Below are 26,597 nucleotides of genomic sequence, written 5' to 3' on the forward strand. Positions count from 1 at the left end.
GACAACCTGTTCCAGTGTTTCACCACTCTCACAGTAAAGAATTTCTTCCTAATATCTCACCTAAATTTCCCCTCTTTCAATTTGTAGACATTACTCCTTGCCCTATCAATACGATTCCCGATGAAGAGTCCCCCTCTGGTTTACTTGTAGGCCCCCTTCAGTCTTCATACAACCTTCTCCAGGCTGAACAGCCCCCATTTTCTCAGCTGTCATCATAGGGGAGGTGCTCCAGTCTTCATGTCAACTTCATGGTCCTCCTCTGGACTTGCTCCAACAGTTCCAAGTCCTTCTTTTGTTGGGGACACCAGAACTGTACACAGTACTCTAGGTAAATCAGCTTGGGATTTATCAGAGAGAAATTTATCAGCTTGAGCAAGAAATCAGAGAGATTTTTCATCTTCAGAAAAGCTATTTGGCTAAATTTATACCTCAAACATAAATTCAGGCTATGACAGGCTAGGAAAGATATTGGCTCATTGATTTTATATTCATTAGGCTGCTCAGGTTTTGGTTTGCAAAATATGTTTTCTGATGCTGAAAGAAACAAAATGCATCATTTTCAGTTCCTAACTGTCTGATTCTTGTTTTGGCATAAACAATACTATGAAAAAGAGTATATACTGGCCAAGCTATGTGACTGGCTTTCTTAAGTTGTAGTTCCTTGTGTGAATCCCTGTCTGCTAACAGAAATGGGATGAATCTTTTGACTAGAAGAGAGATAGAATTTATTCCTGATGTTTTTAGATTATTATTGCTATGAGCAGATTAAATGTGACCTTTTAAATGTTTTAATTATCAGGGTATTAAGACTGCAGTTTATGAATCTGCTTTGTGTCCAGATTCCTAAAAGACTCTGAATCCTGCTAAAATTTCACGGCCCCAGGCATGCAGATAGCAAAGGGCCAGGACCCAGTCTCTGGGTTCAATTTGTATAGCAGGTTATCCCACATGCAACTTCACTGGCACAGCAGTACAGGTTGCAAATACTAATCCAAATGAGATTTCCGGGTATGTTGTGGGCATTAATTAATTTGATCCTCCCATTTCTTTTGTTGTTTTCAAATATCAATGATTACAATTGTGCTCATTTGACTCTTAAAATCTGTGTTCTGGGAATGCTATTTTTTGAACTCTTGTAGAATTTTTGGAAGTCTTTCGAAAAACTGCCAAAAGCCTAAACTCTTACTTCTCCCATGCCACAGCTGTGTACCATGATTTCATAGCAAACCAGCCTGCTTCCAGTGTGATAGCATAACACTGAAATACATTTTTGCTAGAAGTTAACCTCAGTACCTCTGGTATTCATTCAAGATGACAGGGAGATGCAAACTGGCTTCAAACTTGTTTTATTCTCTCTTGTTGGAGCACAATTCTCAGGATTTGTACAGATGATCTGTCTTGAGTTAAGCATATTTGGGGTCTAAAACCACTGCAATAACCAAGGACACACTTTTGGCTGCTGCTGAAGACTACTGAGTACTTTTCAGGACATATTTTTACACCAGGTGCTGTAGACCCTCTGTCTGACTGCAAGAGAAATGTTACATTACCTAGAGCAGTACAATTCTGTGTAATCACACCAGCTGATGTCCATGAAGAGTAACCACAATGGTATGATCTGTTTAGAGCCTTAAAAGATGTTGCTGTATAGCTTGCAATTCTAGAACTAGTACAACTAAGCTATAGGACATCTCTGTATTGACTGCATGGGGAAGACAGTTCCTTAACTTTTTTTCTTTTAGCAAGTGTAAAGCAAATTATAAACAGTAAAGGGATACTGAGGTACTTTTATAAGTCAGAAATTCAACAGTCTCATGAGTAGAGCCAGATGAGTCACAGAGTCCTGATACAAATGTACGCCGCTTCCTGCACGGCTGCTTGGTCCAGCCTATTGCAAGCATATGCTTAACAGTGAGAAACAGTGAAGTTCGCATATTGTTTTGGTGCTTGTTGCAGGAGCTGCAAGGTAATGATTTAATATAATAACTCTGATATTCATTTGTGGTGTTTAAAAAGGCATTTCCTAGCCTCTCCCCCTGGGAGGGCCCAACCTTATCTGAGACTAATGTCTTGAATGCCCTGTCTTGTGAGAAATTACTGGTGAGCTCAGTTCAAAATTCAGAAAATTAGTGTCATTTTTTTGGAAAAATTTACCTCTGTCTTGGTCTAGAGATTTTCTAGTTACCTGTTCTTGGGGACAACTGCAAGCATGAGATTGGTAGCAGAGATTTGACTGAGGTCCCAAACAGTTGTAAAGTTTTCTGACAGTTCTTTACAATACATCATGAACTATCCTCTTCTTCTGTCACATATACTCACCCACATTAACAGTTGGTACAGCACAGGCCAGTATAACAAAGCAAGTAATTTCAAATTAAGACTCTCAGTCTTTTCTGGCTCTATAGTGTAAGATCCAATGCAAAATGTACAGAACACCCACGTAACCCATGGCTTTTAGATCTCAAAGTAAATGTTTTCACATAATCATGGATTGCATCCAAGCAAATGTCTGTAAGATGACATTTCTGGAAGCTTTTGCATCTTTACATTATATTTAGTTTACACAATATACTGTACAACTGGAAAAAATGGCCATATGAGCCAGACCAACATTTGACCTCTTGTAGAGTGCCTTTGAGAACAGGCTATTTCTCTACCCTCCTCTATGCTAACACCTTTTACATCAGACAATTTCCAAATCAGGAATTTCTTTGAAGTTTCTGGTCTTTCTTCCATAGTTTACTTTTCAAAACATCACAAGGCCAGTGGAATTCATGTGTTCATGTGCTGGGGGCCCCCAGGCAACCCAGCCTGGATCTAAGTTTCCCTCTCCTTTACATCCACCTTAATTTTCTCTCTCTCTCCAAAGCAGTCCTGTTCCAGTCTGAGTCACTGGGAGTCCTCAGAGTTCCTGGGTGGAGTTGAAATTTGGATCTCCTGGCCCTACCATCATGCAACCTTTGTCTTTGAGGCACCATCCACCCTGTTTCTCAATAGAGCGCAGCACGGCCATGGTGCTGGAGCACCTTTACTGTGAAGGGAGAGGGGCTGATTGTCCCTGTAAAGGCCCCCAAATGTAAATGAAATTGATCCAAAAACAATTAGGGCAAGGGAACCAACACATTTCAACTGGAAATGTATCAAAGCACAAAATTCAGCACCTTCTATCATCTGGCTTTCTAATACTACACATGCTGTTTCTAGGGCTTCTGTGAAAATAGTCAGTGAGCTGTGCTCTTTGTGGGAATAGCTGCAAGGAGGGCAAGACGGGGGAAAATAATTACCTTTTGAGTGCTTTCGGGTATCCTGTGGAGCCTAATCCAAAGCCTACTGCAGGCATTGGCAGTCCTGCCAGAGAGAATTTAATATTCTTTGCACCAGGCTTCAGCTTATTCACACATCAGCAAAATTATTTTTTTCCTGTTGCTTGTTTTACAGAAACTGCTGTGGTGCCATCTGGGAACAAGAAGAGGGAGTTTCCATTTCCTGAGAATAGATGAAGGGGCTTTTTTGCTCATTTATTTTAAGGTGCTGTGAAATCCAAAGATGCAAGAAGAGATAGTTTTCTCTCTGCTCAGATATCTGAAAATACAGCTTTAGTTTTTAACTTTTATCTTTTGTTTTTAATTTTTCTTATATTTTTCAAATATATTGTTTTGTGAGCAGACAGATAGGGCAGAGATCTCTGTAATTTTCAGTTGTTTGGGTTTTTTTCAGTGCAGTACTCTCTGGCTTGCGGAAGACAAAATGGCTTTCTGATGGGAATGGTGACTTCTTTTGGTCAAAGGAAGAAAAGCAAGAAGTAGAAAAGATGGATGAGACAGCAAATAGCAGATATGAGAAGGTGAGTGACAAGTAAAGAAGTTAGCTTTCTAAGAAATAAACTGACTGTAGTAGTTCTCAGAACAAGATGGTAAGGGCTGAATGCAAAATATGGTTTCTACATAAAATATTCACGCATGTAACATTCCTTTGTTCATCCCTGCAAATTGATTCTTCTTGAAATTAATGTTCCCTTCCAGTGTCAGTCCTTATTTTGTCCTCTGTCTTTTCATTGACAGTCTCAGCTACTTCTTACAGAGTGGCTCGTGGGACAAGGTCCCAGGTAGCAAGGTGTCCATTGTTCACATCCCTGCCTGAGACACATTGGCACAGAATCCCTAAAACCTGCTGATTCGGATGCATAATCCTGAGTGTATGCTCAAGTTTTTTATGCCTCAGTTATGAGCTCAGGACAGGGGTGGCTTAGTGAAGATCAGCACTTTGTGCAATGCAGAAACATAGTCTGGATGCTAACCACCCAACCTGGTCTGTGGCCACAGTGTGGCCATAGAAACCTGTGTTCCACTTGTATGTTGAAGTAAATTGGTGCTGATGGAGCAAACAGTACTGAAATACAACCCTTTGTGTCTAGCAGAACAAAGCAGACAGAGAAAATACTCATGCTGCTGCTTTTAATGCTCAAACTGTGAAGATGGCAAAGCTGCAGGAGTGGCTCAGAGAAAGATTTGTACTGTGAAGTGGCTTCTTCAATGTCCCATGAGAGCGAAAGTCAGGCATCAGCCTTCTCCTCAGGAATAGTATAATACAATTTATTTTCTCTACCCAATAACTATTTCCGTGCAAGTTGAATGATTTGTGTGTGTGTCTGTGAGGCTGCTGCTTCATCAATTTTTGCTAACTTATCAATGGGATCAGCAACTAATGGCATGGGCAGAGACACACTCACATGCATCCCTGGAAGTATTCAAAGCCAGGCTGGATGGGGCTTTTTGAGCAACCTGGTCTAGTGAAAAGTGCCCTTGTCCATGGCAGGGGGACTGGAACTGGACTTTGTTGCCCACAGCTAGAGGGCATAGCTTACAGCAAATAATTTCACTCTAGCAAGAAGGCCAGAGTAAGACAATAATTATGTTATGTTTATTCTCCAGTAAACATGAAAATTTAAAAATTGTACAAAATTTTTAGATCAACAAACCAGCAAGTCTTTGAAAGAGAACATCATTAAGACACATTAGCAATGTCTTAGTCAAGAAGCTTTTAAGAAGGTGGACTTAATATATAAACTGACCTATAAACTGATAGATCTGTATGATTTTGTGCACCATAACTGCTTTTTTGCTACATCACAGGGACTAGATTAGGGCACGTAAAGCTTTTCATAAAATAATTTGTCAGTGCAAGTGAACATCTATCAGGAAAATAAAATAGTTGACAACCTCTAAAACAGGCTTAAAAACATTAAAGTAATGTGTGTCTTTAAAAACTTCAGGAGTGGGTTCTTTATGGGAAACTCAGAACTTAAAAAATTGTTTGGAGTAAAGTCAAAATGTTATGAGCAGTGCTCTGCAGTAATGACACATATCAGCAGTATTTGTAACCAGAAGAACAATGTGATAAATTTTAATCGCAAGGGACCAGGCTTGTGGGAAGTGCCTAACACACAGACATCCTTTATAGGTTTCCAGTTATGACCTATGTCTGAAAGACATTTTAATGATAGCTAAGGAAAGTAGATGGATTGTCTTCCCAGAGTGTTGAAGGTCCTGTTTGTTGTCATCCGCAGCTTCTATAAAGACCAGAGATTTTCAAAGGTACTCTTCTGTGCTGCTATCAGTAAGCAATACCGCAAGGATGGGACTATCTAAGATAAAACATGCCAGAGACATGTAGTCCTCAGGATTTCCTGTGGGAGTCTGACGGAAAGAAGGCAATATTAATAAATATAAATTCTGGAACATTATTATCACCAGAACCGTGTCATGTAGTTTACCCTTGAATTCTTATAACCCCTCTAGTTTTCTCAGGCAGTTCAAACATTTAACTGCAACTAGTCGGAGTGTTAGACCTCCCCACTGGGACAATTGTTTTCAATTACATTAGAGGCTCAAAGCCTTTGATAGACATGCCAAAGCAAGGAGTTTAGCTTGCTGAACATTTTAACTCTTTGAACTAATGTGGGATCTGGGAGTCCCTGTACTCTTGGACCTTGAAAATGCTTAAAAAATAGATGCAATCTGGAAGCAGATTAGTGCCAAAAATATATAATAGTCCTCCCTTTGAGGATGCTGTTGCCTTTTTTTTATTTTCATTTTCTTGGAAGTGGTAGTTAGAGGGAGTATAACAAACATATTGTTTTTCTTGAGGAAGATAAATTAGGCCAGCAAATGAAGTCCCAGTCAACCACAACTTTTGCTAAAATATCTAAAGTGATTTCACCTATTTTTTAGATCTTCAGAGCTATTTTTGTTTCTGTGCTCTTTATTGGGGCATTTATTGGCAGAGAAGTGAAGATACCAGTGCTTGGTGGTTAGCTTACTTCTCCTAGAAGTAAAAAAAAACCCAAAGAGCAAGGAATAAAAATGCTTAGAACATGGTGATGTTGTGGGATTTTTTGGCCAAAGCCTGATACACTGTGCAGCATAGCATATAATAATATTCTGCTTACGGAAACCTCCAGAACACCTTCTCTCCAAGGTTTATTTTTCAGAAGTTTCTCTACATCTTTCAACTTACACAACCGTTTGGGCACTCTTTGCCTCTACAGGTTAACACTGAGGTTTGTCTAAAGACACGGTTGTTTCAGAAACTCAGGCAAATATTAGTTCTGTGTACAGTCCTGCCTTATATACTGAGTTCTTATTAACATACAGGCAGTGGCAGTACTGTGATCTTGAGAGCTTCAGGATAGTTTCCACTGACTCTTGCGGTCTCTACTTCCCTTCTAATGGAGGACAAATCACAGAAGGCAAGTAACAAAAGGTAGTCCACATCAAGTCTTGCTACCTCAGTGGAACAGTAGCTTCTAGACAGAAAACACGGTTTAAAAGACAGCTGTGAGTGGGTAGATCACGCTCTAATATTGCATCTTAGCTTTGTTGAAAATATCTTTCTTCATAACTTGCTAGGAAAGAGCTGATTAAATCTCTGCACAAGTATGTTTGCAACAGACTTTGTCTTACTCATTCCAAATGGAAAGCTAGATCCTCCCTTTCAGGCAGTGTGATATTTTTACTGTTCAATTCGGAGTGTGATATTGTTTTTGATGAAAAGAGCAGTGGTAAGCAAATAAAATCTTAGCTCTAAATAAATATAATATACATAAATGCTTTCAGAAAGGAGCTTTCATGATTTTTGCTTTGACAAAGATCCTATGAACTCTATAAAACATAAACAGTACCTCACAATGAAAGACTGTTGGCATTGCATCTAACTCAAAGCGTGACTTTTTGATTGGGATTAAATTCAGTTTATTTAAAGGTTTAGTATAATTCCTTAGTTATCTAGAACACAAGATAAACACAACAAACACAACATTTATCTTACAACTAAAAGTTCTGACAAGTATAATTTAGATAGTTAAGAAATATCTTTCTTAAATTCTTCATATTTTACATTTGTGAGCATTTTGTATGGAATTTTCACTGTTATGCATGTTAAAATGATCAGCTCTCCCTTGTTTATATGGGGTTTTGTACAGTGAAGAGAGTGAAAAATAATGTAGAAAAAAAAAATCACACCCACATGCCTAAAAAATCACCAAGTCAGGACCTATACATGAGAAACATTTTGGCATTGATTAGTTTTCAGAATAGTTCAAGAAGGTTCCTTTCAGGTTGCTGAGAACAGTGCTAGAGTGTTGTGAAAATACTACCTGTCTTTAGGTACCCTAATGGTTAAACATGTGCGAATCACCCAGCAGCAGTCTTTGGTTAGAGCTCAGTCCAGTCAGTAGCCTTGGTTATCTTATTAGAGTCCTGCTTATATTCATACATGGATTTACTCTCAAAGTTGGGAGAAGTGTTGTGGTGGGCAAAAATTACCCTTCATAAGTCACATGTTAAGCAAATAAATTAATCTTTATGGAATGGGGAGCAAAAGCTAACACCTTTGGGGCTAGGACTGTGTTTTGGGATTTGTTCAAGGTTTCTTAAGCTGTGCAGCAGAATCTTGGTATTGTCAAAATACAAAAAAAATCAAGGTACAACCTGAGATAATAAGACTCGGAAAATTTGCTCCCTGAAATGGGATAACATGAATGCTGCACCCAAAAATTAATCGCTTCCAGGTGTGGTGTGACTGGGTGGTAAATATTTCCAAATTACAAAACTACCATATCCCGGGAATCCTCACATCTCACCTCATCTAACTGTTCAATGGCTGTGTCAATCAAATAGTGGTATCAATGTGTTTGCTATAGTATCTCTCTCTGAATTACTAATAAAATCCTTAGGATAAAGCAGGAATGATATGAGGTCAATGCTTTATAGCAATATGTGAAATGTTTATTTCTCTGTTAATTTGGACAATTAAAAGTTGTTAAATCTCAGGTTGATTCAAAGAACCATTTAAATGGCTCTTTCCAGGAAGGAGTCTAACTGGACCTAAATTGCCTCAGAAGAGGCAATTCTAAGTATATTCTAATGACTGCTTATGGTTATCTGCTAGTTGTTAAATCTGTAACTAAGAGAAGGCAGAGAAGCAATTTGAAAGCAAGTAAATAGCATATTGAGACTAACAAACGGAATTAACAATAACCTCAAGCAGCCAAATCTGTGATTAAGTTCCCCTGGTTTTGAGAGCATCATCAGTCATGAGTAAACACTGGCTAGTTTAGTACCCAGCTCTCATGCTCATGGCTCAGATCTAAGTTGATTTTTATCTATGTCCAAATATAATAGTTGTTTTTTCTTTCTATAAGTATTAAAAATTGAGGGAAAATAGCCTCCGCTTTTATAGAATTTATATAAAATTATAATTCAGAAAAGATTGCCCATGGCAACCCACAGGTCTTTCCTTCTCTCCTCTTTGCTGTACATATTGCAGTATGGAACCAGACAATGAGGGGTTAAATAGTAGTGGCGCAGATGCAGCTGGTCCATGTTACACTAAAAGGACCAGCTGATGGGCATAAAAGAGGATTAGAAAAAGGAAATAGATGAAACTGGCTTGAGTGCTGGTAGGGAGAGTCTGGATTTTTGTTTAGGGGCAGGGACTCTTGTTTAGGCTCTTTTAGGAACCTTGGATAATAGAGGGAGTTTGTATTATTTTTTAAATATTTTTAAATTCCAGAAATTTATAAGAGATGGCCTTGTGAAGGTGTGTTGGCAAATGTATACTGAAGTGTTTAAGTATGAAGACACATCTTTATAGGTAGGGTTTCCCGGGCTGTAGGGGTTAGTTTGGTGGAGTATTACAATTGAGTGGGGCTGACATGTCCTTCAACAGAAAAATGGTGGAGAAAGAAAATGGGAGATATGAAGGGCAGAGTTGTGCTTGTAGGAGGTACAAGCTTTTGCTCTCTTCTGTGTGCTTTCTTGCACTGCAGAGAACCTGGCAGAGGTTTTAACATCATGTAGGTAACCATCTGCCTTTTCAGATGCCTATCTGCCCCTGAGCTTTTTGGGGAAAAAAATTAGTGAGCAGTTGAATTAAAGAATCCCTGAGTCACCTTCTCTTTTTCCATGGGAAGGAAGAAGCCTGATGGGAACATGTTTCTTTAATTTAGTTTTAGTTTTGATGGGGAGAGAAAAAGCTAACATTTGGATAAACATAAATATGTTTTCAGGGTTCTGCTCATTCAAAGTATAGCTATGGTCATTCTTCCAAGTGTTAACTGATTTAGTGAAACCCAGAGCTGTTGAGGCGTATCACTGCTACAGTGTAATGGAGATGTTCTTGACCTATTTTGACACAGGCTATTTCAGACCCTGCTAGCGCTTCACAGGGGGACTAGTCACAGCTTCTGTGTGTGTCCTTCTACTCGGGTGGGCTTTGCAGCTTGTTGGTTTGTGGATCTAATTAGACTTGGTGGCTGGAGAAAACTAGACTTGTTGTCCACAAAGTGGTAACGGTGGTAGTACCTGGTTATGGTTTTCTTGCCTGTAAGCTGTTCCTCAGCTTTAAAGTGATGCTGCGTGGCTCTCTTTTTCTCAAAGATAGTCCTATATCAGAGTTACCAGTATAGAAGATTTGCTGGTGGTTCAACGTCCTTAAAAAACCCCAGACAAAAACTCTCAAAAACAAAGAAAGAAACCACCCCCAAACCCAAAACTCCAGACCAGGTGGAGTTTTTTTCTCTCACCCTATGTTTTTCATCACAGAGCAAAGGAGTAACCTCTCCATTCTTGTTGAGCTTAACATTGCCTTCGGGACAGGATTCATAATGCCTTATCTCCTAGAGAGTTTCTGGCTGGGCATGTGCAGGTAGGTAATAAATGTGCAGACACCCTCCTTGGGAATAGGACCCACTAGGAGTTGAACTTTGTTCACCACCACTATCCCCCCCAGGGTGGCTGGGCTTCCGAGTAATATCCAGAATGAAAGAAAAGAGGTAGCTTAGCTGGATCAGGCCCTGCAAATGTCCAGGAGCAGCTCTAATAAACAGGCCAGACTTGATTCTGCGGGAATGGTCCCTGGCACTGATGTGGTCACATGATTAAGATTGCAGAGTCTTCGCGCCCTCTGTATAGCTCTGGTATTCTGCACCCCTACGTAGGGGTGCAACTTGAGGCAAGCAAATTCAGTGTAAATGAGACTGACTTGCTTAAGCCTCTCTCTTGCAGCAGAAGCAGTGCCTGCCGCTGCATTATGGTTTAAAATTCTGGATTTATGGATGCTGTCTTTGGTGAGGTCACTGAGATTGAAGGAGCTGAGGTAGACCAAGCATCTGCAGGCAGCTACCTATTTGTGGAAAGCTAACATGAACAGTTAGAGCTGACTGATGTCCTGGACTTGTGTGCATTGGCTTATTACAGAGTTTGTGAGAGGTGAGAGTAATGAGGCTGTACTTTAAATCCAGCTGGAGTTTATATCCAAATTCCTCTTAGTCTGATAACTCAGTATTTATTACAATTCTAATAGACCTCCTGCTCTGTGACTTCTTCCTGAAAGATCATGAGTCTATATAATGTTGCTGTCAGGGGGATGTTCTCCTCCTCTACCTCTGTTACTCTTAGTCCTTTTTTAGCTTATTCTTTGGGACTGCACTTACCGTTTTCCCACAGGACAGCATTTAATTGCTCCTTGATTGACCTTCTGCCTTGTCCCAACAACTTTGCCCCTGAGGTCATTTTACCAATTCATTATTCTTGGTGGAGGAGAAAAAAATCCTTCTTAATGTCTAAGCTTCTCTCCTTATAATTGCAGAGTTAATTAAAAGAGAATGATTTAGAGTTATTTATCACCACCTTTTAAATATCGGGTAGCAAATTGTTCCCTGAAAATAATGGCTTGAGGATCCCTCCACCACTTTCTGCTCAGAAACTCTATCTTTCATATCCAGAAATAGGTTAAACGTGATTTTTTGACGGAGACTTAAGTATTGTGGTGAATCATTCAGCATTTCCATCATCCTTATTGCACCATTTGCTTTAAAAGCAACAGGGTAGTAAAGCCAATTCAAATCTGTGATCTTTACATGAAAAATAATAGTGCTTTGTGAGACAACATTTTAAAGATTCGGAAAAGCTGCTAGTCAATCACACAGATGACTCATGCTTATAGTACTCTGCTGAAATCAGGTGATGCTGGTAAACATGCTCTAAGAATGTTCATTAACAAGCCATTTAGGAAAAAGAAATAGTCCTAGCTATAGAAATCATTTAATCGTTTCCACACAAGTGATTCTCCATAAAGGCAGAGTCGCCTACCTTCCCTTCTCATACACTTCACTCCTGCCCCCCGGCTTTGTGTTTGGGGGAGGTGGAGCTACACTGGCTTGCTGTTTCTTTAGTCCATTAACCCTTCATAAGACACTTGTAAAACACAGAACATTAAGTATGGCCAGAGCAAACCATCAGCAATGTTAATGTAGTTTGTGTGCAGTCTGTTTTGTCCAGTGCTAATGCTCATTTGTCTGGTGAGTTAGCATCAGCTTTTTTATTTGAGGGAGTTTTCTGTCTAACTTTGTTCATTTGTGCAGCTTTCCCTTTATGAATATATCACACACTGGAAGTTTCAAGGCACTATTTGTAGAAGATCTTCAAAATAATGATGAATGGCTAAAATGAGCATTAAAAAAATAAATAAATTTATTTATCAAGATTACAAACTAGAAGTGCATTTCTTCCAGCTAATATGTGGAACACTTTACCCCTGGCATAGATAAATCATGAATCAGCCAAGGGGTTAGTTAGGGCTTCCAGTTTCTATTAGGTCAGCTTACTAAAGGCTGGCTTTCTGAAGAAGTAAGGATTCAGGGATTATTTAAATTATAATAATTAACTCTGGGGATGAATAAAGCAGCAGAAAAAGTGTATTTTAACTTGTTTTCCAGTAAAAAGATCCCAGGATCTGAAACTGTTCTTACAGAGTATTCTCTCTCTTTTGGTGAGAAAAACAGAAGACCCAGAAAGAGCAAAGAAGGAAGATTTCTCTCAAGTGCAGGGCTATAATTTGTAAGAAAAAGCCATTCCTGTGAGCAAGTGAAGGGGGTGGAGATTTGCTGTAAAATAAACAGCAAAGTCGGGTCTTGTGTTGGATGTACTGACAAGGCTGCAGGCACTGGCTTTAAAATGTTTCATCCTGAGTATCCAGTGTCTCCCAGAAGGACGTGGAGTAGGAGGAAGTGTGAGGTTAAGAATTCAGGGAGATTGGATAGATAGTCGAAAGGCTTGGGTAGACAGTCTGAAATTCATTATGAGAGTGTATCCCAGGGGTCACCACAAACATCCTATAAACATCAGTGAACTTTTCTGCAGTCCAGGGCTGCAGAAGCAAGTGTGGTGAGTCATGAGATGTCTCCTCCCCTGCGCACATGAACCCAGGGGGACAAAGAGGGAGATAGTGATGGGTGCTCTCTAAAGGGGTTAGAAGTGTAGGTTCCTAATCTATTTTTAAATGTCTCCAAACTGATAAGCAAATATGATCTGACTTTCCAAATGTTGAGAGCATTCTTTAAATCATGCCTCTATTAAGTCAGTCTCATGAATACCTCTCAAGTTGAATAATCAAAACTCAAATTTCTACACATTTCTTGGCAATTTAGCAGAAATGCCCATTTATGCACATGTACACTGATACCCTTTTAATGATTAGGAGTGAGGGAAAACACATGCATTCAATGAAATAGAAAACCTGGAGGGGAAGAAGGGTCACGGTAAAAATCAAAGTGAAATAATTTGCATTTCAGTAAATGCTTTCATTACTATGTCCTGTCCTATTCAGAAGGATTTGCAGAGTGTCTCGGTGAAAAAGGAATTAAGTGCCTTGAGATCTTACAGTGAGGTTACCCAGTAGTGTAAGCAGACGTCTTCTCGAGTAGCAGAGTTTTTGTGTAAATCCTGGATCAAGCATACATGACATTTTCGAGTATGAACACCTGCCTCAGCTTCCTTTCAAAGAGTTTTGGGTGTTTCAACTTCCTCTTGTGATTTTTTGTAATGTTTTTAATTTGCATAACTCTGTTACAAGTTAAAAAACCAATTATGTCTCAATGCTGTAGTGGCAAAGGAAACATAAATGATAGAAAGCTATTCTAAAAATTAAAATGACTGTTCTGTAGTCCATGTTGCATATAAGCTTCAAACCACCTGAGCTTTAATTCTGAAGAACTTTCCATAAGACAGTTTTGCTCAGTGCAGTGGTACAACTTAACCTCTGAATATGGCTTAAAATGTTAAGCGTGTGCACAGGTAATTGTAGGACTTGGGTCTATTATCACAAAGCACTTCTGCACCAACAAACCTGAAAAACTGTAATGGAAAATAAGTTCATATCACATTTGCTCAGGTCTGAATTGCATGCCACTTAGATTGTTCCTCTTGCGACAGTCTGCCAATTTGTTGTCATCCTGCACAGACTTTTCATCTGGAAGTTCAGTTTTGCAAGTACATGATGAAGGATCTAAGATGATATATTGAGGTATATAAGTAATCAGGAAAAAATGCAGTTCAGCCCATGTATTCTTTGGAAATATGTATAAATATTTACAAATTATGGAGTTAAATCCAACTCATTTTGTAAATGAAGGGATATTCTGCTTTTTTTATGGGAAACATCAAAACTCAGGAAGCACGGGAGAATAAGACATGAAGTCTTTTCCAAGGGACATTCATAAACTCTCATAAAATCAAACATCATGCAGACTTCAACCTTTCTCCTATTTTCATTGTGTACATGCCTACGCATCAGTGCATTTGTGGAAGCAACTTTCATACAAAACCTTTTTCTTCTTTTTTGCATTTACCAACTTCTTTGTAAACAACTTAAAGAGATTGGTGAGCGACTGCTCTGTAAAAATGATAGCACATCTGCAGCACAGGCAGTTAAAGTCAACAATTAATTAATTGTTAAGGGCTCTGTTCATCCAAACGTTTGGCTCTGTATTTACTGGATGATTCATGGCTTGTGATCCCTGGTTTCCAGAGAACTCAGTCTGGTCCTTCATTTCAACCCTTCCCCTGCTCCCCATTTCACCCTTCCCAGCCCACACCCAACTGCAGAGGCGAAAGCATGTTCCTTACAGAGTAACTGTGCTTTAGGCGAACAGCTCACCCAGAGCTTGACCCAACTAAGTGTATTCGGCAAACGCAGGCTCTACTCTGCTGAAGGCTATGAGGCGAAGAGCCCCTCCTTGCCTGGTGTCGGGAATTCACTGACAGACGAATATTTACAAAACAAGACACACAGAGAAGTACAGGCAATCACCTTTTGTGTAGCTGGTTTTTGGTAGATTAGACTTTAAGCCTTCAGTGTAAAGCAGTGGCTGTCTGTTTTAGCAAACAGATTTTATATCAACCGGTGTGAAGCTGTACAGTGCTGTTGTCAAGAGAGGCTCTGGCTGTCTGGGAGGCACTTTGTGTCCCAGTTTGGTTCTGAGCCTCCAGATAAGGCATGTCACAGTGATTTGTTTGAATTGCCTCCCAGGGAAAGATCTACTATCTTCCAATGTATATAGGACAAAGAGAGACCAATAAGTTTACAGTGAACCAAATTTATAATAGACATGGACCAAAATCTGTAGTTCTTAGGTAAATTCTTAAGGGAATCTGTTCATTAAGGAGTGACATTGCAGAAATTGCAGTAACAACAGATAGAGTTGAAACATTATTTGCTCATTAATATTTTTATTATTACTAATTTGCAAAGCTCCCTTGGAGTATAACAGCAGAACATTAAACTTGTCTAGCAAAATAAAAAGCACCTATCACTGAATAATTAAAGTTGTCACTGAAGAAACAAAGTGTAAAACCATAAACAAGCCTCGAACAAACAAGAAATAATCAATGCATGATGATAAAGGTAACCAAAACATCTGGCATCATTGACAGATAGCGTCTACAGATGTGTTCTGATGTATGATAAGAAGAAATAACATTTCAGAGTCACAGGCCATCAGTGAGGTTCCTGCCTTCCACTGTGGTTAAGTCACAGGGAGGTGCAGCCAGCTTTGCTCCCACTGTGAATCTCAAGAACCCTCCTGGTGAATTGTTCAGATTTTTGAGGGCTATTTCTGATGTGTGGGACAGAATCTGATTCAGCTTCACAAATGAAGTGACAAAGGGAAAGCTGCGCTATTTGTTGCTTCCTTGAGGCACTCCCTTCATTCTCAGATCCAGGCTGCTGCTAAAAGCAGCCGCATAACAGAACCCAAACTTTGCCTGAGTAATCCAGTTTAGACATCACTGATGGGGCAAGACTAATTGTTTTGGTATATCTTTTTCATCTTGAATTTCTGAAAGGGACAAAGAGTCTAGTGAAAAGACTATTAATACTAGTTCACAGATAGAAAAGTTATTCTCACACTTTCTTCAGATATAATCTTACAGGTTTATCTTGCAATTTACAGCTAGTTTCTGGATAATCTGAACGTTGACAGGTAGTAGCCCACTGCCATGAATATGGGCATTCTACCGGAGGTTTCCATGAATTAGCAACTTCATAAGGTGTTGCCTTATTCAAAAAATTCAAAATCTAATTGCTTTAGAATCAGGTGGCAGGTTGGTAGATGAAGATTCACTGCAATGATATAAAAAAAAAAATCAGAAAAAAAAGTAAGACATCTTGATTCATAAGACTAATAGAGCTGACTGTGGATGTTCTACCTTTTCCACTGTATCTGCAGAGTTTTGCTTATGGCAGGACACACAAGAAGTCACTTTAAAATAAAAAAATACCTGGCTGACTGCTGAAAAGTTCATTTGTCAAGAGAAGAATGCTGTGGAGGGAAACTCTGACCTCTAAACCTGCAACAACAACAAAAGCCAATGTTTTAAGAAGTTATTTTAAAGCCTAAATAAACCTTGACAGCCTCCCCTTAAACTTCTTTTACAGTGATTAATTTCCAACTAGGGAAATATTGACTCTGAGAGAAAATGAAGATATTTCCATCTTTTTCTAACATGCATTATAAGATCATTTGACCTACTAGATAGAGTGGAAAATCACTATCAGTCTTGATGTTATTAGATGGATCAGGTTTCACATCTCTCTCCCTCTGTTTTCCTTTGCTTCCCCTGTATCAGCATGTTGTCTTCCCATCTCTCTCCCCTTCAGTTTGGCTTGAGGAGGCAGAGCCCTCGGTTCTTGCATTCCCTGGCAGGGCAGGGTGGCTGCCTTTTTGTGGGATGATTGTGAAGATATAGAGGGCATTCAAAGGCTCATGGAAGGCCCTGAGGAAAAAATCCACCTCACTCAAGATATTAAATGTACGCGTTATGGTTACTTGCTTTTGTGCTGATTATATTTCCTCTCCCTGAGGGGAGGAGTAGTCCTTTTCAAGAATCAGAGCCATTTGTCATATCACCCACACACCCTCCTCTGTATAAGATCTCCTCTTATAGGTTTGACTAGATGCTATAAATAGGAATCATTCAGAAGGTTTTTGGCCATAATACCTATGCATGTATGTATACTGCAGCCTCAGATTTAATAGGAGGTTAAATAAATTATAGTCACCAGCCCCAAATAGTCCTTTTTAACTGCCACTGATACCTTTAGATGTGACAGGTCACCAATGAATTCCATGGCAAGACTGCCTCCATCCTAGTAAGCTGGGCTCTAAAGTGCATTTACTGCCCTCTAAAAAGTGACAGAAGGAAGAGCAGAGAGCACAGACTGGAAAGAGAGACGGGAGCTCCGGCAGTGGAGCAAGCTTGGACACCAAAGCTCCGTTGTTTGTTATATGTCCCACTAAAAGTTTTCTTCACGAGGGAACCCACACTAAATTTCCTAAACTGACTACAACCATTGCTCCAAAAACGTTGGCAGCCTTTGTGCATATCTTATTATTTGCTTGGCTTCAGAGACAGCAGGAGGCAGAGCGTCTTCTAGAAAAAAAAAAGTTTGATCCTTACTGTTTCTCGCAGAATTAGCCAATTCAAACGAGATGAATAATAATTGAAAAAATCTAGCTCAGACCTCTGTGTTAAAAGAAACAGAGAAAACATTGTTCAAACCCATGGAATATCTTCCAAAGTGACCTTGGAAGGATAAGAAATGTGAGTTGCCCATAGTCCATTGCTTTACTAAAAGTGGCTATAAACTACTGTGTGCCATTGTCACGCTTCCTTCATGCAGGAAACCTCTGATGGAAAGAATTACTTGGTTTTGTATGAATCACGAGAAAAACTGAACTTAAAAATTCTCGTAAAGGTGGAATATAATAGCACTCAATAGATAGTAACTGCGTAATATGTTCAACCCTCTAACTGCATAATATATTCAACCCTCCACAGCACACACAATCAGCACCCAACTTAATTCACATGTTGATAAGTACATAGAAAAATAGATATTCTGTTACAGAATCCTTACACAGGGTGAGGTGCTGAGTTCTTTTCAGAGCAAGTCTTCTCGCTGCTCACTACTTCACAGATTCCAGTCATTAAGGGAGAGCATGATTTATTAAATCTTTCCTTTGGAGGACTTTTTTATTAAGCTCCAAGGTAACAGTCTGTTCCTAAGCACTCTCATCCAACATAGATGTTAAAATTGCATGTGTCTGGCTCGTTTAAAATATTTTCCTGTGATTTTCTATAGATTAGAATGGCATAAACTGTATTTCTGTTTGTCATGATTTACAATGCTTAGCTAAAGGAACAATCTTTGCAATCTGAAGTGTTTGAGTTTAAAGGCATAACTCTATGCCAAAAGGTGAACAATCAAAGCCTGCATTACTGAGAACTTCTCACCTTAGGTCCACTGATTGCAATGCTGCTGTGCAAATTGACAGATCATAGTCCATAGATGCCAAATCAGTTAAATAAAAGCTGAATGAAATGAAAAGTTTACACTTTCCTCACATGTATATGTTAAAAATCAGTCAACAACTTTTGATGATTTGGTTGTACACTGCATATGTACATGAAGAGTTAATGAACTTGTCAAGACTGAGTAAATATTTGTTTAGAATTGCAAATAGGCCCCAAGCCAAGCATTTAGTCTGGAGAAGAGGAGGCTCAGGGGAGACCTCATCACTCTCTACAACTACCTGAAAGGAGGTTGTAGCCAGGTGGGAGTTGGTCTCTTCTCCCAGGCAACTATCAGTAAGACAAGAGGGCATGGTCTTAAGCTGTGCCAGGGGAGGTTTCGGTTGAATATTAAGAAGAAATTCTTTACAGAGAGAGTAATCAGGCATTGGAATGGGCTGCCCAGGGAAATGGTGGATTCTCTGTCCCTGGAGGTTTTTAACATGAGACTGGATGTGGCACTTAGTGCCATGGTCTGGTAACCGCGGCAGTGCTGGATCAGGGGTTGGACTTGATGATCTCAGAGGTCTTTTCCAACCCAGCTGATTCTATGATTCGATGATTCTATGACTTTTTAGGTCTATCTGCCAGACTAAGTCCAGAACAGAAGTGTTGATTAGGACCATGCTTCTCATTCATGCCTCCATTTCCACTGTGCTCACTCCCCTCACATTGGGGTTCTCCAAAGGTTGTTTCAAGAGAAGATTCTCCTCTTTTTTGACTTAGTATAGGCTTCAGGTGGCAACTGCCATCACTTTCCTTTGAAGACAGAAGTAGTCAACCCTCAAAGAAAGCACTGTTGAGTCTAGGATCCAGTCTGACCTCCATAAGCAACAGTGGACAAATGCCTTCTGCCACCAGCTGTCATTCCACCAGCGTTCAGTGTGTGAAGCCTTGAATAAATATGAACTTCTGATACCTTTCATAAACCACACACTGCAAGAACCTTTCAGATTCATCTTGATTCACTTGAAAGATTTCCCATTCACTTTTATATGAATAAATAGGGCTTTTTCTTAGTGAGTTTTCCACTTTTCTCTCAAAGGGACCAGAGACTTCTACAGGAGGCTGGGCTAGCAACTACTACTCTGCAATGGATTCCCTCAGTTTTGTCCTGACATGGATTATCCAGGAGCAGAAATATTTTACCCAAATCCAATTGCTACAGTCATGTGTTTTCTGGGATAAGGTTTTCCCATAATCACAGAATACACTGAATTGAAAGGAACCCACAGGGATCATTGAGTCCAACCCTTAGCCCAGCAACTCTTAGCCCTGCACATGATCATCCCCAGGAGTCACACCATGTGCCTGAGAGCATTGTCCGAACGCTTCTTGAACTCTGTCAGGCTTGATGCTGTGACCACTTCCCTGGGGAGCCTGTTCCAGCACCCAACCACTCTCTGGGTGAAGAACCCTTTTCTAATATCCAACCTAAACCTCCCCTGACACAGTTTCATGCCATTCCCTCAGGTCCTATCACTGGTCACTAGAGAGAAGAGATCAGTGCCTGCTCCTCCTCTTCCCCTCACAAGGAAGTTGTAGACTGCAATGAGGTTTCCCCTCAGTCTCCTCCAGGCTGAACAGACCAAGTGACCTCAGCCACTCCACGTACGGCTTCCCCTCAAGGTCCTTCACCATCTTCATTACCCTCCTTTGGATTCTCTCTACTAGCTTCATATATTTCTTATATTTTGGTGAATACAGCATATGAAAATGCCTGTAAATACTGTGCCTTAGTGGTGCTGTCAGGATGAAACAGAGATGAATAAGAGAAGGGAAGTCCTGCCAGACTGTGCAGGGAATCTGAAAGGAAAAGAAAGAGCTTCACTTGCAATAAGGAAATTAGGACATGCCTACTAAAATTTGCCACTCTGCTAGGTTAGAGAGGGAAGCAAGGACTGGTTAAAAGAGAAGGAATAACGCGTATAAGGAACAATGCGTATGAGGAAATACTCAGAGCCGGATGCTGAGCTGGCAGAAACCAGCATAGGTTCACTGGAGAAAACTAGTTGATTTATATCAAGTCTGTATGCAGAATTAGGATGGAATTTTCAGAGCTGAGATTAACTATTGAAAATTGTCCGTTTTGTAGGGGCAGGGGAAGAAGGCCTGCCAAATAATTCACAGAAGAAGACTGGGATAACTTGTGCTCTGAGCAGAGCCAAACTACACACATGTTCAGCAGTTTCAGATGAGCCAGCTTATAGAGCTCTACATCTCCCATTTCCAAATGTTAAAATACAGCAATGATACTTCTCATTATCTTTCCACCTCAAAATCTGACTTTTTAGTAAAAGAGTGAATTACCCGATAGGACCACAGAGCAAGGCAGATATTCTTCTTTGGCAGCAGGATGCTGCTTCTTCTGGGCCCAGTGTACCAGACCATTTCTTTAGTGAAGATGACACACTCCTTTATAAGCCTGGCTATGTTCATGTATTCATGCTAACACAGCTGTAGTACCTGCAGTAAGCACTTGACGGGGATAAGTAACAGTAGACATCTCTCATACATGTGTATTCCCGCTACGTGAATATTGAAATAATCTTTGTTGCTCATTTTTAATCACCTTTTATTGGGAGCAGTAATAAGTATTTCTTGTCAGATTGTTAGAAAAGGAGCTTCTATAGCTGGAGAAAACAGAAAAGCTCTCAAACACAAAAGGTTGTCTTCAGCAGTACTGTAGGTCTATCTTTGAGATAGACACAGGAGTCTCCAAGCTATATACAGGCCGGGAGTTACTGCCCTATGATATGAAATTAAAAGTCCACTCTCTGCTTTACCTTTTCCCTCCATATCTCCCAGTCTGCTCCTGTCTTTACTTCTTTTCCACTACCTATTCTTGGCCTTCCTTGGACACCTTTGTTTCATGTACGTAGAACAGTTACACTAAAAAAAGTGCAATTTCCCTTTAAGTACCTAAAAGCCATACTCCAGTGTTTGCAGCCTACAGAATATTTTCTTTCCAAGAGCAGAGTGTAGTTTCTCTTCCTGCCTCCTTCAGAGGCAGCTTGGCTTTTGGAGAGAAACCTTGTTGCGCCTTCAAATGTGCATCTGTAGAAGGAGGTGAAACCCAGAACGTACCATTCCTTTTGCCAGCCACTCTGTCACAAATCCCTTGCAATGACTTGTGCAGCCTGTGCACTGTGTTTTTTGGAAAACTGTTTTATGTTTTGTCATATCATTACTGCTATTGGCACTATTACAGGGATTACACAGTGCAGCCAAGGGCTCCAAACAGAAATAAGGGCTTTTTTCTTCAGTAGAGATTGCGTAGATAAAAATCAAAATGCAAATTACTGTAACTCTTCATCTGCTCAATAACAAGAGGAATAGCACGAAGCAGTAACAAAGCAAATGGCTTTTTCATAAGTTATAATAATTACCCTTCTTTTCTGATCACTCCCGTTGGGATATTGCATTCTGGCAAGAGTGGGGGTGAAAAAGGATTTAATGAAGAAAACCTCAAGCTGTTAAAAGCAGAGCTGGATATGTAGCAGGAAAGGTGAGGAACAGTGCAGCCAACTTCACATATCTGTGGTGCTACTAAAGTTGCGTAAAGAGACTGTCTTGACAATAATTAAAAAAAATAAAAAAGAAATAAAGCTTATTTTTCTCCTATTTTCTTATAATTTAAAATGAAACCTAATAGTGATGGAAAGGTTGAAGTCCCAACAGTGACATCATGTGCTATCAAGGCCACATTTCCATTCGGGAACTGAGGATGTCCATTGGCACAGCAATAGATCCTCCCAGGGAGGGCAGCAAGAGGCCTGGATGACAAGACAAAATGGAAGGAGAAAGTGTAACATTGCAGTGTTCCCTGACAACCCGTTCTGCTTAGGAGAGGAGGATGCATGCCAAGGAGAAAGACAAAGGGAGGCTGAGTAGAGAAGAAGAAGATGGGTTTCTCTTCCTCCGGCTAGTAGAGGTAGAGCAGGGGAAAGTAGAAGGTGTATACATAGAAGAGGAAGAATAAAAAGCCAGGGAACATCACACAGGAGGCATAAAGTTAAGAGTAGGACAGATTTTAAAAAAAGTGAAACTGTGACTCTGGAAGTCAGCCAGGCTTGAGAAGAAGACCATTATCCTGACTGCTCTGTCCTACTCACAGGCATGAGCCCACAGTTGTCACCACGTTTTTCTCCTCTGAAGCAGGTCCTCCAGCAAGGTCTCTATTTATTACCTTCTAAAACCATAAGGAACCTGAACTATGTAATTTCTACTCACTAAGTTAACCACACTAAGTTCACAGACAAAATTTTGTAAGAGGGACATGACCTGGCTTGTTAGCACCACATGTTGTAAGATACAGAAAAGGATCTTTCATACTTCAGAAGTCTTGTTTCTCAATTGCTGGTCTCTTACTTTTTAACTTCTTTGCCGTTTTGAGTGTATTTCAAAACAAGTCAACAGACACATAGAGTCTTTGGTTATTTTTGGCCAGAGTTGGATAAATGAATAGTCCAGAATGTTTCTGACATTGTGCCAAATGTCTATGTGCCTAAAGTTTAAGAGTCATGTTTTCCAGGAAACCTTGAAGTTTGCCGAGATTTATGCTTTTGATATTGTCATCCATTACTGTATTCAAAGGAGTCGTCTGCATAAAGGTTGATAGAGGGCAGTCAAACCTTTTGCACTGAACAAATTATATCATTAGGTGTCTGCCTGTGGGTCAACTTGTTCTCAAGCCCCAAAAACTAAACACAGCTGAGTTCTAAATCCCCTGACAAATGAAGGCTGTGAGCAAGGATCATGAATAACATATGGCAAATGGAATTTCCAAACACCACACTGCCATACAATATACACCTGATAAATGGTTGTCTACAGTGATGCTGTTGAAAAAGACACTTGATGCAAGCCTCATGCATGGCAGAGAAACATTAACAGAATTCTACAAGACATTTCAAAGCTGACAAGGTGCTTATCCAAATGTGTTGTTTGGTCTTCTCTCTTCTCCAAGTAAGGACAACAACTTTGTTTTCTTGCACGTGGGAACAAAGAAAGGTAGTAATTTGACTTGTCATGCCGGAAGCCTGTGGGGCAAGAAATATTCATACGAGGGCAAAGACACAATTATGCTAGAGACAAGAAAGAAAAGGAGAAGACGAAGAAAAGAACAGCAAAATGTTACTCAAGATTAACTTTTAGGTATATTTGTAGCCACAAAAATTTAAAGATAATGAACAGTAATGTCCAATTTTGTCCAAATAAATAAAAATGTGAACACAACCTGATCATCTAAAATGTAGCCAACTCTGGGGCAGATGTGAAGATGGACAGCACACAAAACCACTGGTTTTGTAAAAAAAGTCTGGGATACTGCATCTAGACCTACCCAGGCAGCATCACAGCCCCCAAAATCAAAATGTGCCACAAGAATTTGGCCAGGACCTGGAGTACAGCTAAAAAAGTCACAAGGTAGTCTATTCACCACAGGCAGGTTTATATCTCAGTTAAAATGTTATGAATGTATGTTATTTTTCTAGTTGGTTTTGTTGTTGTTGTTGTTGCTGGGGTTTTGGTGGTTTTGTTTGTTTGGTTTTGTTGTTGTTGTTGGTTCTCTCTGGCTTTGTTTTGGTAATGATGTTTGGAGTTATTAGTAACCTTGGTATCCTTCAAAAATTTGTCTCTGGCCAGTAGTTGAGAACTCCTCCTCAGAATAACCTGTTACACCATCTCTAGCCTAACAATAGATATACATACATACATATATATGCATACATGCATATATATACATACATACATGCTTATATATACATATATATATATACATATATATGTGTGTGTGTGTATTTGTTATTGCTGGCTAGCAATAACAATAGGTGCTACTTATTCTTAATGAGGTCTGGGCAAATAATAGTAGTAATAATAACATAAATGATGCAAATGGGTTATTTTCAGAAAATGTGTAAAAAATTAATATTTTTCCATTGAATTAGAGGTTTGTTTGGGTTTTTTTTTGCTAAGGAAAGAAATAGCAGGATAATTAAGATGTTCAATTTTCAAGTGTTCTTATCACTTCCTTTGGAAACAGTTTCATTTCAAATATGAACTAAATATACTTGCAAAGTCATTACATAGTGCCACGGAGTGAAAGTAGTCTGTACATGTATTCAAATTATTATTTTTTTTAGATGCAAATAATTTTCAATTTTTCATTACAGTGATAAAAGCAGAAAATAGGAATTCATTTTGTATTGACTCCAAATTATCTTTTAATAAATCAATATCTCTTGAAGGAAGTTTCTCACCTTTTTAATAGCATGGGAAAATACGTGGATTTACTTTTAAGTTTAATTCATTTTTTCATATAAACAGTTGCATAAGCACAAATGAGAAAATGGCACAAGGCAGAAGTGGTCGGGAAGAGAAAGAGAATAGCTTTTCCTTTAGCCTAAATTGCCACCAAGAAAGCGGAGAAAGGCCACGTATCCAGCGATTGCCTGTGTCAATTACAACTGGCCACTTAACTGATGTTAATGGGTTAAAACAGTGGTCCTACAGCAAGAATCACCACCACTGTGAGACCAAAGTTACCAGTACATCTGGCTGTTAGGTGTCAAGTTCAACTCTCACAGATTGCCCAGTGTGGTCTGAAAGCCAAATTTTCAGATGTTCGTCCATGCACAGAATAATGCACATGTCACTCAGGGTCTGTGCTTGCTCAGACAACACCTCCATTAAGACTTCAGAAGAGAGATTTTCCTGCCTAGAGGTCATGTGGAGTCTGTAGGCAGACTGGTGTGTAGTTCAGGGCATGGCTAAGTGCAGCACCATTCACAAAAGGCAATGTGTTAAGGTAACAGTTTAAGAATCACTAATTGCATGAACCTAAGTCTGATAACTATTCTTATTGCCACTGCTAACTTTTACAGTTTGAAATCACATGTATGGATGTATAAGTCAGAATTGCTTGGGGAAGTCATACATTAGTCTACATTATGTAGGAAGTCAGATTAGATGATTGTAACACTTCCTTCATGACAGAAAAATTCATGACACCATTAGATGTTTTGTTAAATTGGAGTCTAAGTGATAAGCAAAATTAATAGATTTCTGTATTTCCCTGGGTGGTCCAACCATAACATGGGAATATTTGTGTTTCTCTGCTCTGATCTGCTTGTAAATGCAATATATATGTGTGTTCATGGACCTAATGCTGGTAAATAAATAACCTGATTCTTAGGCTGATTGCTTAAAAGCTCCATAGAAGGTGGAGGGAACATGCTTTACACACTAATTTTGTGCATAAAAGTAATTCTTAATCAAATTAGCCATTCTAGAGAAAAAAGCATCCCCTTGCATTTCGGCGGGACCATCCACATGAGTAAATCTTTGCAGGATTGTTGCTTACAGTTTCAAAGAAGCATAAGTGCTGAACATATCTTCTGAGCATGTTTCGGTTTAGCCTGTTCCTGGCTCTATACCATCATGATTTTGTTGCAGGAAACATCTATGCTAAACATCACTGTCAATTCCAAGACAAGAGACACATTCAAAAGCACATGTAAACTTTTTTTGTTACCATAAGTTGCCCGCAGAGAGTCCATTCATTCTGTTTGCTTGTTCCACTGTGTAATAGCTCAACTCAAGTATCAACAAGATAAGCTTTTAAAAGCAGAATATTCCCAGCTGTTGCGGTCAGGCAGCAGCAGCAGGTTCCTATCTGAGGACAGCAGAACAATCCAGTGCACTCGCAGTGATGGCAGTGTCGAGGGGAAGCATGTGTTCTCTGTACACAGTAGCGAAGGGTCCAATAGACAGCAATTAGCACCAGCAGAATGAAGATGAACGGTCATATACATAACCTTAATAAAAATGTCACAGAAGAGAAATCTCACACCATATGGATCCACGCTGAACTTTTTTTCCTTTTTTTTTTTTTTTTTAGGAGCAAGACAGCTCCATTTCTTTATGGTCTTCTGCATTAGTTTCTCTCCCTAGTTTTTTGCAGCCTTCTTCCTCCCTAAGCAACATGCAGCTGCTGATTCATGTGATAACAAAACAAGATTATATTTTCATTTCTGTATTTTTAATTACACACACAGTCTCAGATTTCCATCAGAAGTATCTTCCACTCAGCTTTAGCAACCTGAGTAGATTACTTGAATATCATTAGATCCCATTTCCACTCGCTTTGAAAAGAGCTCCACTATAAATTGCAAGGTTTTGTTCCTGTCAAATCAGTGTAGCTTGACAGTGGGTATTGCTTGTTCCCAGGTCTGCTACCTGTCTTTTGGACATAGCAAAGACTATAAATTAAATAATTATAAACATATAATGTTTTTTAAATAATTTTGGCAAAAAAGAGTTTGAAGTATGTTGCCTTAATGTCATTACAGGGGTGTCATTTCCATTTTTCCACCTTAAAATAAAATCCAAAGACCAGGAGGAAAA

At 39.5% G+C, this 26,597-nt stretch overlaps 1 long non-coding RNA gene across 1 annotated transcript; it reads left to right on the forward strand.

Moving 5' to 3' along the window:
* The first annotated feature begins 24,904 nt into the window (after positions 1–24,904).
* Positions 24,905–26,232, forward strand: LOC114001460. Its single transcript, XR_003545573.2, has 3 exons — positions 24,905–24,999; positions 25,411–25,413; positions 25,609–26,232. It is a non-coding gene; the product is annotated as an uncharacterized LOC114001460 (long non-coding RNA).
* The last annotated feature ends 365 nt before the right edge of the window (positions 26,233–26,597 follow it).

The sequence above is a fragment of the Pipra filicauda genome, unplaced genomic scaffold (genome assembly GCF_003945595.2).
Source record: "Pipra filicauda isolate LSUMZ 115617 unplaced genomic scaffold, ASM394559v2 scaffold23_size5868930_pilon, whole genome shotgun sequence".
Lineage (NCBI taxonomy): Eukaryota > Metazoa > Chordata > Aves > Passeriformes > Pipridae > Pipra > Pipra filicauda.